This window comes from Bidens hawaiensis, unplaced genomic scaffold (assembly GCF_021521415.1).
Source record: "Bidens hawaiensis isolate Kalapana, Puna unplaced genomic scaffold, B.hawaiensis_p1.1 tig00019080_1, whole genome shotgun sequence".
Taxonomy (NCBI): Eukaryota; Viridiplantae; Streptophyta; class Magnoliopsida; order Asterales; family Asteraceae; genus Bidens; species Bidens hawaiensis.
In genome coordinates this window covers 1,297-18,037 of record NW_027492897.1, presented here as the reverse complement: position 1 = coordinate 18,037, position 16,741 = coordinate 1,297, and the positions used below count along the sequence as shown (strand labels likewise).

General features: G+C 39.9%; 1 pseudogene across 1 annotated transcript; it reads right to left on the bottom strand.

Moving 5' to 3' along the window:
* Positions 1–9,414: 9,414 nt before the first annotated feature.
* LOC143557671 (kinesin-like protein KIN-14R) lies at positions 9,415–16,111 on the bottom strand (annotated as a pseudogene). Its single transcript, XR_013139610.1, has 17 exons — positions 15,784–16,111; positions 15,113–15,418; positions 14,847–15,018; positions 14,498–14,752; positions 14,309–14,418; positions 14,126–14,225; positions 13,961–14,047; positions 13,688–13,864; positions 13,310–13,586; positions 13,058–13,219; positions 11,567–11,820; positions 11,321–11,484; positions 10,977–11,228; positions 10,845–10,910; positions 10,406–10,480; positions 10,235–10,303; positions 9,415–10,129 (listed from the first exon to the last, which is right to left on the bottom strand). The product of XR_013139610.1 is annotated as a kinesin-like protein KIN-14R (transcript).
* Between the last annotated feature and the right edge of the window lie 630 nt (positions 16,112–16,741).

Below are 16,741 nucleotides of genomic sequence, written 5' to 3'. Positions count from 1 at the left end.
ATCGACTTAGGTGGAAGTTGGGATGACCACTTACCCCTAATGGAATTCTCGTACAATAATAGCTATCACACAAGTATACAAGCCGCATTATTCGAGGCGTTATATGGTCGAAAGTGTAGAACGCCCGTGTGCTGGTCAGAAACCGGAGACAATCAATTATCTGGACCCGAGATAGTCCAAGAAACCACCGACAAAATTGTTCAAATCCGAGAACGACTTAAGACGGCACGTGATCGCCAAAAGAGTTACACCGATGTCCGTCGTAAGCCGTTAGAGTTTAATGTTGGTGACAAAGTGTTATTAAAAGTCTCGCCTTGGAGAGGCATTGTTCGCTTCGGTAAGAAAGGAACATTGAGTCTTCGATTCGTTGGACCTTTTGAGGTACTCGAACGAATCTGCACTGTTGCATACCATTTGCGACTGCCCTAGGAAATGCAAGGGATACATGATGTGTTCCACGTTTCGAATCTACGTAAATGCTTAACTGATGAATCATTAGCTATGCCATTAAAAGACGATGAAATAAAGGAAAACTTAAAATTTGTAGAACGTCCAATTCAAATAGAAGATTCGAAAACAAAGAAATTGAAAGAAGAACATTGAAAATTGTGAAAGTAAACTGGGACTCGCGTAGAGGGCACGAATATACTTGGGAACTCGAATCGGAAATGAGAAAGAAATACCCCCACTTGTTCTTGTAAAGCAATCTCGAGGACGAGATTTGTTTCAAGGTGGGGAGGATGTAACATCGAGAAAATTTCGAGTTTAAAATGTCAACTTTCCAAAGTATAGGGACTAAAATTGCCAAATTCCAAACCTAAGGGTTTAAAACAAAAATTTTGTTTTCATGTCCTATCGCGATACGCGACGGGACAAAGGACAAGCCCATCGCGTATCGCGATGGGGCTTGGTCAAAGGTTCTAGATGAAGTCAACAGTGATACGCGATCGCTGTTGAGCCGACGTCATCGCGTATCGCGACGACATGGCCTGACACATTGTGACACGTGTACCACGTGGCACTCGGTGGCACCGTCTGCTACCACGTGTCGCCACGTGGCAGGTCTACATGGTGACTGGCTGAGCCTACATCGCGATACGCGATGGGCTTGGCTAGGAGGCCATCGCGTATCGCGATGGGCTCCAATTTTTGCCTATAAATAGAAGGTTACGGGTTCAGTCCATTCACACCTCAATTCACACATACAATCATCTCTCTAACATCTCTCTACAATTCCACATTCATACCCTCGATCCGTCTCGATAAACGTGACATAATACCTCGATTTCCGTGTCCCGATCCTCGATTTCCGTGTCGGCGTTACCTTGAAGATTGTGCCATCCTCCACCCACATACGACCAAGGAAGGTGTTTGTTCTTGAAAGGCGTGTCATCAATTCTCAAAGATTGGTGTTGTCATTGGCGTGTCAAAATTGATCTAGAAAGCGAAGCAGCGTTGGAGTGCTGCTCAAGTTCTAAGGTTTTCTAAACGCCAACAAGGTTAGGCGTAACGACGAATGAATATAAACATAACACAGAAAATAATGAAAAGAATGAATTGTAAATACGTATATATGTGTGTAAGTATATATTTATATTATTTGTTATGGAGTTATTATTTAAGTAATAATGAGTATTCTTAAATAATAAAAGAAAAATAATACATTTCTTAGAGAAGAAGAAACGTCGGGTTTTTATATAAACTGAAGGTTTATAATTTACTTTTAAACTAAAGGTTTTCAAGTAAAAGAAATATATGAACTAAAGGTTCATCGAGGTAGAGATATAAAATAAGACTAAAGGTCTTAAGCCGGATTGTATATCCGACTAACAAATGTTTATACTCGTACTATAGGTGCGAGATAAAAATGGAAAGACCCTCGGACGGTGAGTGAAGCCGATCCCAAAGAGAAAAGGTGAATACGCCCTCAAACTTTTATAAACTTGTTTTCAAACGAGTCAAACATGTTATATGAAAATTGTTTACAAGGAACTACGTGTTCCTAAAACCATTATAAATGAGAGTATAAACCTAGCCCTCAGGCTGTGGTATACGTATGTCTGGATCCTTACATAGGTGGTACTACGCGATAGGCACATCGCACCACCCTGATCGTAGGACGCTTTCCCGCGGGAAGTACGATCGTTGTGTATATTTACGGGTACTTAACTAAGTCGAACGTTGCGGTGTTTGCTGAGCTGACCTAGAGTAGAGACTTGAATTTATAAATGTGTTATTTAACTTTGTCATTCCTAAGCCACGTTGGGCCGAGGCAGGCGTAGTCTCGAGGGATAATAAAGTAAAAGAAAATATTTCTGCGTCAGCGTGTTCACCAGCATTCATTGCTGACGTATTTTATTTACATTTTGCAGGTGAACAAGATTAGCGCTTGGAATGTCGAAGTGCTATTTATATATCCGATGGCTCGGATTTTCTTTTGTATGAACTTAAATATATAATGGTGGTTTTATAATGATAAAACAAGTAATACTTTTATAACTTAAACGGGTATTTCATAATCCCGTCTTTTGTAATATTTACAACTTAAATCCACAAGTTTTATAAAACTTCCGCTAATATAACGTAACTATGATTTATTTCAGGGAAAGGTCCCATTATATCGATAGCCCATTTCTGAAACGGCCAAGCTGAAGTGACTGGAACGAGCTCGTTCTTTGGTCGCAACGTGTTAGGAGCATGACGTTGGCATGAATCACACTTTCTGATTTCGTGCATAGTGTCCATATGCATCCCCAGCCAATAATATCCAGCATTCATTAATTTTGCTACGACCATGCGGGCCAGCGTGAAGACCACAGATGCCCTCATGAACTTCTCTAATTAAGTAGTTCGCGTCCTCGGCATCCACACATCAAAGTAATGGTCCGAAGAAGGAACGTCGGTACAAAACACCGTTATACATCTGATAGTTCAAGGCTTTGTGTTTTATCTTCTGGGCCGCGACTTTTCCTTCCGGGAGAGCTCCGGATGACAAGTATGCTATAATGGATGTCATCCAGGATTCCACTCCCGTTTGGATTACCAAAACTTGGTGTCGTGGAACAGACGGGCGGTCCAATATTTCGATGCGGGTGTATTTAGCAAAGTGTTCAAAGTTCGTGGAAGCCAACTTGCTAAGAGCATATGCTGATTTGTTCTCGCTTCTTTTTATGTGAATGACCTTACATGAGGAGAACTGAAGCATCAAATCTTTCACCTGTGATACATATGAAGTCATTATGTCATTCTTTGCTTCATATGTTCCATTGATCTGTCCCGCAATCAACATGGAATCCACGCGGGCTTCCAAATGATTAACCCCAAGCTTTTTGGCTATTTGTAAGCCTGCCAGGAAGGCCTTATATTGCGCCTCGTTGTTAGTGCTCTTGAAGTCTAACTTTATGGCGTATGTGAACTCATGGCCTTCAGGATTGACTAGCCTGAGGCCTGCGCCAGATCCCTCACTGCTTGAAGGCGCATCCCTGAACAAAGACCAGATCTGTCCAAGTTCAGGAGGTGGTTGGGGTTGTTGCTCGATCAAACATTCTTTCTCTTTGTGTTGCGGGACTTCAGTGACAAAGTCCGCTAACACCTGTCCCTTAATTGTTGGCCTAGGTTTGTATTCTATCGCATGTTCGCCTAGCTCGATGGCCCACTTTGCCAATAGTCCGGACAATTCTGGCTTGCTGAGGACATTCTTGAGCTTGTACCCAGTCAAAATGTTGACGGGGTGGCCCAGGAAGTACCTGCGGAGGCGTCGGCAGCATAAACCAATGCTAGGACAAGTTTTTCTAACGTTGAATATCTTGTCTCCGGGTCTGACAGTGTTCTGATGACGTAATAAATTGGTGTTTGAACATTTTTTTCTATCCCTTAGGAGGACAGCCCAGATAGAAATGTCTGATGCTGACAAGTACATCGTTAAAGGTTCTCCTGCATATGGTGCTGTCAACGTGGGCAGTTCCATCAAACATTTTTTAACCTCCAAAAAAGCTTGTTCCGCTTCCGCGGTCCATTTGAATTGTGCTTTTTTGAGGCAATTCCGTAGTGTTGAAACAAAAGGATAAGATTTGGCTACGTGATTCGCAAGAAATCGATTCAGAGCAACCAAGTGACCATTGAGTGTCTGAACTTCCTTGAGGGAGGAAGGGGAGGGCATGCAGGCCACAGCTTGGACTTTATCCGGATTAGCTTTAAAGCCCGCATCCGTAACGATTACCCCAAGAAACTTCCCTTCTTCCATCCCAAACGAGCACTTAGCTGGATTCAGCTTCATATTGATACTTCTCAGGGTTTCGAGTGTCTCTTCGATGTCCTTCAACATTTGGTCTTCCTCAACACTCTTGATCACAAGATCGTCCATATAAACCTCCAAATTTCGACCAATCTGGCTTTTAAATGCTATGTCCATCAACCGTTGATATGTGGCTCCCGCATTCTTCAGTCCAAAGGCATCATCTTGTAGCAAAAAGTGCCCTAATTGGTACAAAATGTTGTTTTATCTTCATCACCCGCAGCCATATGAATTTGGTGATAACCTTTGTAGGCGTCTAGGAAGCATTTTGAATTTGAATGGTGCCACAGCATCAACCTTGAGATCTATTTCTGGTAGCGGATAACAGTCTTTGGGACACGCCTTGTTCAGATCCTTGAAATCTATACATATCCGCCATGTCCCGTTACTTTTAGGAACGATAACCGGATTGGCGACCCAAGTCTGATATTGGATTGGTCGAATGATTCCAGCCTGTAAGAGGTCCTGAACTTGCTCATTCATTGCTTTTGTTTGTTCCGGACCCATCTTACATTGTTTCTGGAAAATCGGTGTAAACATAGGATTTACTCTCAACTTGTGCTCCGCGATGCTCCGTGGGACACCCGTCATGTCCGCGGGTTGCCATGCGAAGACACTTATGTTCTTTGATAACAACTGTTTCAAAAAAGTTCTCACTATTTCAGAAATAACAGGTCCTATTGTTATAGTTTGATCAGGAAACTTCTTGTTCAAAACCTATTTTTCTGGTTCAGTCCTCAGAGATTGTTTTGGAATCTTGCTGGGTTTTGAGCTTTCTGTCGCAAAGCAATGTCGATTGACGTGAATCATTGCTACACCTGTTCTGGTTGGAACCCCAACCGCACCATGAGCCGTGGACGGATAAGCATTGAAGTCACCGATTGCTTCTCGTCCTAAGATGATGTCATGCTTCGACGTTGCTGGCAAAACTAAAAATTCGACCTCTTCGGTCCTTGAATGAACTCTATCGCTCAGGGTGACTGGGAAAGAAATTACCCCTCGCTGATGCATTATTTATCCTCCAAACCCTGACACAGGAGCATGAATAGGTTTCAGTCTTCTTCCTTAAGTTGCTCAAAGCACTGTTCGTACATGATATCCGATGTACTTCCAGTGTTGAAGAAGACATATTAGGAGCGATAATGGCCAAAAACGGCAGTGATAATCAAGGGGTTCTTGTTATTGGGACCTCCCTTGACTCGTGGAAAAATCACTGGCTCATTCTTCCACTCTTCTTCATCGTACTCCCGTCTCTTTCCTCCGACTTTTCGTCCGACTTGAATCATGTGAACATTTAAGTCCTTGACTTGTTTCTTGGATGGGCCCTGGTTGTCCCGCATAAGAGCTTTTCCAGTCCCAGATTTTCCATCTTTCACCAAATGTGCAAGTTTCCCGGATTTTATAGCCGCCTCAATTTCGCCCTTTAAAGCATTACACTCGTTCGTGTTGTGACCGATGTCATTATGAAACGAACAATGTTTTTTGGTGTCGAAAAATGATCTTCTCGTGAGTGGCTATGGTTTCCGGAAATTCACATTCTCAGTAGTGAGGATTTCTGCGGGAGTCTTTGAAAGAGGAGTCCATCTGTTAGGACCTCGATTCGAGGGTCCTGATTTGTTTTTGTTGTTGATGAGAGATCTTGCATCAAATGGCTTTGATGCTTCCGTGTTCGGCTGTAGTCTTAACCAGATTGGCCCTTTGGTCTGTTTATTGGGTCATGGAGTCTGAAACTCAACTTTGAATATTTGCCTCGAATTGTTATTCCCCAATGTTTTTTCGGTATTGGCAAATAACTTCGCCGCGGTCATAAGATCTTCCCATTCTTTTGGCATTCCATCTCTACCAGTGAGTGTGCGGTTCAACTCGTCACACTTTACATTTTTGCAGAAGGCACCACGGAGCATATCCTGCTTCTCCCACCAATGTTCAAACTTTCGTCATTGAAACTGGTGATAAAATCTTCAGTGGATTCGTTATCCCGGCGAATAACATCCAGAATCTTTGACTGGTCACGCGTGTGCTTTTTCTGTTGGCTGAACTGTTGTGAGAACTTCTTCACTAGATCATCCCAACTAGAAATTTGACCATCGGGTAGTTTTTCGAACCATTCCCTTGCTGCCCCTGTCAGTGTTAATGCGAACATGTGACACCAATAGGGGAGCGTCCACCCGCTCACACCACCTACCGCCACGAAGTTCTGTAGATGATCACTAGGATCAGTCATGCCATTGTATCTACCCACCGTTGTGGGTATCTTAGCATTGACGGGAAAGGGTGTTGTCGCAATGATAACTATGAATTTCGACTTCTCGGCAAAGGCTGCCGGACGGTATGGCTTGGTGAAATATTCCTCAGCATCGCTGTGATACACGGTATGGCGGACAACATCACGCGGACGACTGCTTCTTGCCCTCGAACTCATCCTGCTATCACCCGTGTAGAAACTGTGGTCTTCCGGGTGGTAAGTTGAGTCATAACTATCATACTCGTCGAAGTAAGAAGGCATCCGCATGTCCATGCAAGGACGGGGGCGTAACCTTCGTGGTTCAATAAATTCTTGTTCAGTTTGCTGACTGTAGCGGATCTGACTTCCTCTCACCGTTGGAGGAGGAGAAAGAGATCTCCGAGGAGATTCTTCATAAGTTAGGGTACGAGCGTGAAGATGTGCATTCCGCACTCTACGCTTGTACTTCGCTTTTAGGCTCTCTTGCTGGGCATGAAGCCATTCTTCCCGGGACAGTAGTCCGCCGGGTCTGGAATTATGACGGTGAGACCTCGCCATATCAGAATCACCGGAATCATCTTCCAGATCTAATACTGATTCGTCCAAGGTCACCCAGATTGGGGCCTTCTGGAGTCGTAACATGCCCTAAATCAGTAGGATTCGGTCCATTTGGCACAGTCACACGTTCAAGGGTACGACCACCTGGTGTTGTCTCGGTGGTTCGTGAACCCGGAGCTATCTCACGTGCAAAAACACTCGAGGCAAGGCCCTCAGGTATTTCAGTGTTCGTCACACGTGAAGAAAGTGCAGGAGTTCCCGTCGGCCCTTCAGGAAGTTTACTCATACTTTAAACGAACCGAAAAACCAACGAAAATTTATGTTGTTCTAACACCAAAATGGATGGCGCCAATGAAGAAACACGGATCCGATCCCCGGGTATGGGTCCTGGATCCAATGAGTCCACAGGGTAAAATACGATAACTACTAACACGGTATGAGTACAACTTCCCAAAGTCCAGTGACCAGAACCTGCAAAACAGACACCGTGAGTCTCGTTACATGAAGGATAACAGGGGGGTCTTCCTGTAACCACCCTCTGGCGTGAGAATCAGTAACGTTCATACAGAGAAAAGTACTGAAGTAAACAGACTAAGAATAGTCAGAGTATTTGTAAGTTAGAGTAACTGTGAGTGAATGAATACCTCATATGGTTTGACGAGGTATTTTTAGCCGAAGGATCAGGAAGATGATTGGGCCAGCTGTCCTCTTCTAGAAGGCCTTGACAACTACCTGGACGCGTGTCCTTCTGTGATAGGTTGAGTTATACGTCCCATGTGCATGGGTATAACAACCTGGACACGCGTCACCTTATGATAGGACGGATTGCACCCTGGCCATCTGCACGGTTATAACAACCTGGCCAGGTGTCCTTTGTTCATTGGTAAATGAGTCACGTATTCTTCAAGTAACAATTGTGAACATTCTTCTGGAAAGTAGTTAATTGGTGACAGCTGTCCCGTTGGCATTGCCTTCCGGTCATTTTGGCGGACAGATGTCCTATCCTGCGGATGACTTCTGAGGGTGCTAGGATGCTTCCGCACGTGGTATGAGGACGCTCCTCCTCTACTGTGATATGTGGGTGATCCATATGTCCCGTGGGTGGTATATGAGAGGCTCCTCTATGACCCGCGGGTGGTTTTAAGGGTATTTGAGTCTTTTTGGTACCCTACCTCTATACATAGTTAAGTTCATCATAATCATATATTGGATAACTAAAATACACTCTTCAATCAAACAACAACTCTTCTAACGAATCAGAACCGAATAGCATATGTTGCGTGTTGATATTCCACCAATTTTCAAGTCATTATCTATTATCTAATACCAACAATTATATATATATATATATATATATATATATATATATATATTACTAATTTGACTTGCATTAAGAACATTTGTTTGTGATGTTGAGTTCTTAACGGGTTTTCTCGGTTATGGTGGTCAAATACTAAGGTGATTGGGCTAGTGGTGCCACAGTGGTTGGATTTCACATTATGAGGTTTTGTAGTTGGGGAAGATATGTTAAGGCCGAACGGTTGCATGGATTTGTGAACCCGACAATTTTCTACAAGACTCGTGGTCGAGTCTTCTTTCCAACCCGAGAAGTATTAGACTCTAGTAACCCGCCCTGACCCAAAGATTACCCGCAAGGTAGGAGAAGACGACAACGTGCACGAATGGAATGGACAATGTCTATTTTTGTTTGGAGGATCAATTATCTATCAAATTAGTCAAAGTTATTTTTCTATTGATTGCATTGTAATAACTAGGTTTCCGTTTAGTAAGGTTTTCTAAACTATGTTTTTGGTGGTCCTTATAATTCGATCAGGACGCCTTTTTTCATAGTTTTTTCTTTTGAGTATTGAAGAATTCTTATCGAGATCTTGTGAGGCTCTTGAGACAGTTGACTTTAAACTATTCAACCAGAACCACTTGGTTCTAAGCCTTTGAATAAACTCAATGTTCTTGAACCATTTGAGCATGCATCCACCTACATCACATTAAAGAGGTCATCTCCACTATAGAACCTACTCGGTTGCGAGAAGAAAACCAAAAAATGCCATGGAACATGGGGGAAAAAGCAATTTTGAAATACTCGGTTAGTCAGTTACCAGTATCACGTCAACATTTTACTTTGATACTATGATATTCACTTGCACTCCAATTTGATGAATGATGATGACTGGTAGCTTTAAGTAACATACTTTGGTGACCATTTGAGCATAATTTGTGCATTGTTAATCACTCATGCACAGAGCAATTAATTCAACCGCGTTTTTTTTTCTCTGGGAAAGGAAAAAAGGTTGACAGCGGACGTAAAAAGAACTGGAGTTCGTGACTTCGTGCGTTAGAGACTTCATTTCATTTTATTCCCTAAATTTTAACATTTTGATTTAGCATTTACCTTGTTGCATGATTCTAGACTTTTTAAACATGAAGTTTGGTTTGGTTGTTTGTTTTTACAATGGTTATCTAAGTATTAAATGGAAAATGACAAATGCATAACTAAAAGCAGATGCAATCCACAAGATGAATACTAAAGTTATAATATTCTCAAATCTCAACTACTGTATATAACATTCCATGCAAATCAGCTTGCATATACTATCTTCACATGATCAAGCCCACACTCTTTTCTTGGCATCTCGCTCTTTGGCCCTCTGGGTCCCTGCTGCGGGTGCGGGTGCTGGTTTAACCATTCTCGGTGGACCCTTGCTGAGTTTGGGTCTAGGTGGGTCAGACTTCCTTGACTTGTTTGGGTGATTGTTATCAACATTCTCCACTCCACTGTTTCTAGACAGTCTCTTTCTTGTTACCTCAACACCGGTACTACCAATCGAATCGTTTCTCTTGAACCGAGTATTGCTTGCTGGCCCCCGGTTCATAATATTTGAACCCCTTAATATATGTGGTTCGACATCATTCATGAAATTTGAACCACCAGCAATGTGTCTGGGTGTTGACCTCATGGAACTAGAGGAATCCGCTATTGTGACAATAGACATTCGCCTTTCTTTCTCTTTGAGCATCTCCTCAAGTTCCTTAATCTGTATTTTCACAAAAAATATACATTCTTAGCATAAACAGAAACAAATAATAATAATAATAATAATAATAATAATAATATAAAAAAAGTAACACAAAAGCTTGACCTTTAATTGGAGTGAAGTAGAATCAGAATGTTGTTCCTGTTCTTTCAGTTTCCTTTCAAGTTCTTCAATCTGAAACGGCAATAAAAGAAATAGAAGAAGATTTAATAATTGTTTTGTGTTTTGCACAATCTCAAATAAAACATAATCGCTTCAAGTTTAAGTTTTTATGACCTTATCTTGAAGGGTTATGGTGTATGACTTTGACTCTTCGACTTGATCTCTCAGTTTTTCTTCAAGGTCCCTTACCTGTTTTCAAAATCCCACTTTATTAGCTGATGCGGGAGCATCCAACCCGATAATATGGCGACACGCATGAAGGATTTCGTGAAGTGTGGAACAAGACAACTAATTGGAGTCCAAGATTTTATCTATCTTATATTATTATTTTGTTTCCTAGCTTATCTATAATCTATTTAGTATAAATAGGGATATTAGGTTTATTGTTTAATTAGTTTTTGATTGAGTTTTATATTAAAAGAACATTGTTCTTGAACCATTGGTTCGTTTTATCGTCTTTGAATAATCATGAGTTTCTCGAGCCATCGGAAACTGCATCATTAACACTTTCAAATCTTGAAATATAACTTTTTATAAAGATAATCAAGAATACCTTCTGTTGGAATGCTATATTGCCCGACTGTTCTCGCTCTGTAAGCTTCTTCTCTAGCTCCTTGACCTTCATCATATGATATAAATATTTAACGATCATAGTGAACTAAAATTGAAGCTGAGTACTAACTACCTTTTGTTGGAGGCCACTGTTGAATTCCTCTTTTGCCCTCAACTTATCAGAAAGATGTGTAACTTGTTTCTCTAACTGTGAGTGTAATCCTTTTTTGCATTCAATTTGGTTCTCGAGCTCCTTAATCTTTTCCAAATGGTTTTTATGTGTTTGATCTTTGCCTTTAATCTTGCCTTCTACATTCTGCAAACTCTCTTCTAACTTCCTTAACGATTCATCTTTCAAGCGTGATTCTTGCTTTGCTTTCTCAAGCTTCATGATTAATACCAAGAGTCAAACAGCCCAAAAGTCAAACACTGCTATCAACAAAAACTTGTATAAATAATAAGTTAAGCTATACTAACCATCAATTTCATTTTCTGAAGCTCACTGGTATCAACTTGCTTTCTCGCGGGACCCAACTCAACCCCTCTGACCCGTGTTGCAAAGTTTAGTGAGCTCAAAGTCTCACTCAGGTCATGTTCAGAAGGACTAATTTGCACAAACATCAATGTTTTTGAGTCACCCCCTACACAGCAAAAACAAAATAACTTGCATTAACAATGTTTACAAAAAAATATAGATAAATGGGTGCTAAGAATTGAAGTTACCTAATGAATCTTGAAGCAGATGAGTGAGTTTTGAATTTCTGTATGGAATGTGGCTACTTTTACTTGCTAAAGCGGATATGACATCACCGAGAGCAGAAAGAGACCGGTTAATGTTTTGAGCTTCCTTGAGCCGATCACCTTGAGCTTCGGTTTTTGCGAGCCGCTCACTGCCCGCTAGATCCACAAGCCACAGCTTGCTTTTGGTGCACTCACCGTTTATCAAGTTTTTCGCCCTTACCATGATACAAAGCATACTAAAAACCAAAAAAGGTATTTTAGACCTTTCATAAAAACTAACAGGAAAATCTAATAGAGTGTCAGAGACTGATAGGGTATTTTGGTCATATTATGAAAAGTGAACAAAACTTAATAAACAAAGGGTAAACTAACACAAAAATCTGATAGAGTTATAGCCAAAGACTAAAAGGGTATTTTGGTCATTTCATAACAGAAAAATAGTTATTGTCTGAGACTAAAAGGGTATTTTGGTCATTTCATGAAAACTTAAAATTTTTAAAAAACAAGGGAATTTGGTCGTTTACAGGAAACCTTGGTTTAAAAAGGCGCGCCTCGGGCGCGTTTTTGAAAACGCCTTATTTTACGTAAGGCGCTAAAATACATGAGGCGCCCTGAGGCGGCGCATTAGCTGGCGAGGCGTGAGGCACTTGAGGCAGCGCCTCATGTGATTCAGTCCAAACTAGATTGAAAATGTAGCTGTTTGGGCCATCTGCTTAAAATAATATCGTTGGGGCTCATCTATAAAACATTACCCAACCGTATTATATATATTTATCACTCTATATTTAATTCAAACCACTCTTTAATTTTCATATTCAAAGTTTATCTTCTCCAAATATCAACCTTCTAGACGTTTCAAGTTTATCTTCTCCTCAGTTATCACTAACATCTTTTAAATCAGTTCAAACTCACCTAATTATTACACATATGTTTATGACTCAAGAGGTATTTTTTCTTCGTTATTACTTTTTACTATACCTTTTACTTTTTACTCTAAGAATTGAAGTGTTTTGCAACTTCTAAATATGTTTTTATAATGTTTAACCTACGTATTAAGTATTCATGTTTAGTTTTACAAATATGTTTTATCGTCATGATTGATTTTCAAGTAAAATATGTCATGTATATAATTAAAATTTAGTAATTTTTAAATTGAGCGCCTCACATACGTGAAGCTCTCGCTTCGCGCCTAGCGCTTAGCGCCTTGGATTTTTGAACCAAAACGCCTCGCCTCACCTAACGCTTTTTTAAACCAGGCAGAAAACTAACGAAGTAATCTAATAGATTAGTATCAGAGACTAAAAAGGGTTAAAAAAACAAAACTCTCATTTTAGACAGAAGTCACAGAACTGGCTAAAATGACCAGACCATAGAGACATAAAATGAACTCTTATTTTATGATATTGTACTATAACCCTAATTATATTTTAATCATGAACTGGAAAAAACTATAAAACAAGATTAGTTCTTTACCAATGAGAGCGACTACTGTGTTCATTCACATTGTTGGACCCCACAGCTCGATTACTACTGCCAGCTCGCAACACTTTCCAAACTTCTTGTATGTTCTCAACTTTTGCTTCAACTAACCCGGAAACACTGTGTTGCCCTTCAGAAGCTTGTTTTACTTCCAACCTAAATTTCCCCCCAAAAAAAACATAAATCATATATAATATTATATACATAGATTTACTTCATAAGGCTACAAGTAAAAATAGTATTTACTTCTTAGAGGATGATGATGTTGTTGTGAGTAGATCCCTTATTTGTTCATTATAGACTTCAAGAACATTAACTGATATATCATACGTAATAGTGTCGATTCTTTCTCTTGTGATTTTAAACAGTTCTTCAAGTGTTCGGTAATTCACGCCTCGGTTTCCCTCTGTACCCTCCATGGTAAACGTCTTTCCTGTCCCCGTTTGTCCGTATGCAAATATGCATACATTGTAGCCATCCAAAACCGAGGTTACCAACGGTGAAGCTTGAGAGAAAACATCACCTGTGTATAGTAATAACAAACGGTTAATAAAAATATAATATATACAATTAACACATTAACATTAAATTTGATTAAGTTCAAATTAAAAATCAAAATGGAACCTTGGTTGTCATTTGGTGTGAAGACTCGGTCAAACTTGAAGGTCCTTTTAGTAGACCCACTATTTAAAATACCGAGTTCACCATTTGATGCGGCATCAAAGTCAACAACCGTTGAGCACCCGGTTGAAGATTCTGATTTGCTTAGCGGACGACATCGGCAAAACACCCTTATATTTCCTGATAATTACAGCAAGTGAAAGTAAATGTAAATATGCAATGGCATATACTGTTTGCATAAATAATTGTTAATGTAAAGTAATCTATTTAACAGACCTTTAGCGTCTTCGACTTGATTATGAAGCTTTCTTGTCTTTGCTTGTTCTTCATTGTACTTCAATTTAAGATCCTCACACTGAGCCACTGCAAAGTGATGATTAACAAGTAAAAAATTAGTAATTTACAAACATCAGTTTATAAGGGTAGAGTGAAGAGACTTACCCAATGCTTGAACTGCATATGTCATTTTATTTAGATCAGGAACTGAGTCAGCACATTGGTGTGCTTGAAATGAGAGCTGGGAGTGGTCATTTTTCAAAACCTGAATAACGTGCTGTGTTAATTGAGTATTAAACATAATTTTGATTATAACTTGTTAAATACTTGTACAAATTTATTAATTACCGTTATTCTTTGTGATAATTCCTTAACTGCAGCCTCCCAGACCTTCTTGTCGTGTTCATATCTGCTTGATATTTCTCGCAGCATTTCAGATTGTTTCTCCATTTTTTTATCTTCAACAAACTCATCATTAAAACACAGATTGGCGACCTTAACCGAATTAAATGTAAAGCTTGACTTTCACTAACTTACCAAGAGATGATGTCTGGAAAAACTTATTTTCAAGCTCCATACGGACCTTCACGAGCTGCTCATTTGCTGCGGTCAAAGACATCCAAGCTTGATAACATTCTTCAGTCTTCCTTTGGCATTGAATGGTCAACTCTTGTATCCGTTTTTCATACTTCTCTATTGCTTTCTTCCTCATTACTTTCTTCTGAGCAGACGGGACTTCAATATCAGCAGCACAGTTTTGACACTTTAGAAAATCATGCTTTACGACTTCATCTGTGAGTCAATCCAACACAAAACTCAAAAGTCCAAATTCAAGTCACTTGTAATAATTACAATAACAACTTAGCTTCACAAAAAATTGAACTACCAAGAATATGAGGCGCCTTTCTTATACAGATTCCACTGACCAATGGGCGACCAATTATCCCTTCAAACCTAACTACAATTGTCTCACCCATCTTGACTTTGACTCGCGAGTCAACTAACTGTAGCGGCTTATTCGCCCCCACAATAGAAAAGATGTCAAAATCAGCAAGAATCTGTTCAACAACAATATAAACTGTCAAATTCAAATTTTAAAACAACTTTTAAAACAAAACATTTAAAAAAACTTGTGATGAAAAATCTACTTGCCTTCTCTTCCTGCAAGTACACATTGAACAGTCTCATTCCTTTCGGACCAGACGTATTAATCATCTCAACAAAATGAAGGTCCACATAATAATCACCCTCCGGAAACCCGTCAAACCGATACTCAAAGTTCCCAAGCCTTGCCGTGTGGTAGATAAACGACACATCACCACCCTCGATTATACACTCGTCCGTTTGAAACGTATCACCCCCTTCAAAATACTTATCCGCCATCAAATTTATCCCCTGAATCCGGTCCCACTATCGTTTGGGTTCCAGCATTCACAAACAAAACAATCTCATCTAATCCTACAAAAACAACAATAACAATTCAATTAATTATATAAGGGTGAGCAAAAACGAGGAAGATCCACGAGACCCACAATAGGGTAGGTTCCCATGTCCTAAAAATGCCATTAAACGGGCCCGGATCTGGGTCGGGTCACGCGGGTCTAAACATTTTCTCTTTTACATAAATCGGGTAAAACACGTGCGACCCGAACCGATCAGAACCGGTTATTACAACAAAGTTGGGTCCCAAATCCTGGCAATCCCAGTAAACGGGTTCGGGTTCGGTTTTCGGGTTCGGATCCGGATCAGGTCTCATTATACACCAAAATTTGAGGAACAAAACCCTAAAAAGATTTAAAATAATATTAACCTTAAATACTAACCAGTGCAGTTTGATTTCAAGAATCCATTAGGAATAAGCTTTGCAGTGGAATCACAAACCATGGAATCAACGGCAGATTCGTCGTCTTCGTTAGCAATTGAAACCCTAGCCGGAGTAATTAGGGGTCCCGCCGTCAACCACCATTTTGCAATCATCATGTAGCTCCAACGGCTTGTTCCAATCGAACTCACCAGCGGTTAAATCTGACGTCATGACAAGTGTAGTGTGATCCATTGAAACTTCGGACGGCGTGGAATGGTGGATCTGGGTTTCAAACGGTGTCGTATTGTCTTCCATTGAAATTAGGGTTTGAAAATTGAAAATATGGTGGTGAAGGGTTTTGCAGGAGAAGAGGAATAATATTATTATTATTTGGGGGTTACGTTACGTTTGTTTTTCGCTCTTTTGGATTTGAAATTTTGGAATGCGAGGGATTCAATCTTGACCGTTTATACAAAAGACCGTTGCTTCATACGGACTATGGAGATTATAATTTAAAATGGAGTGCTTTTGTTACGCATGGTAAGATAAAAAGTGTTTTTTATTGTTATTTGCTGTTACGAGTTACAATTTGAAACTCAAAACTCAAAAGAAAGTAACATGATGAAATGAAAAGGAATTTTATCCTTACATTAGGTGATTAGCATATCTTTTTAACGCATAAACTTGTTAACGTGCTATTTGTTGGGCGGCTATGTAGGTGGTATCTTTATGTAACATGAATGTGATGTATACTCTTTTGTTGACGGGACAATAATTGATATCTTATTACTATTGTTATTTTATAACTGAACAGATAGAATCTTATACGAAAAAAAGAATATTAGTGTCGTTATTTTTACATATTTAGAGTGGCATTTCATCAGGCTATTATCCATTTTAGATGTAGCAAGTGATTGTTTTGATTTTTTTATAGGTATATGCAATCTAGACAAGTATAAATATTTCAATATATTTCT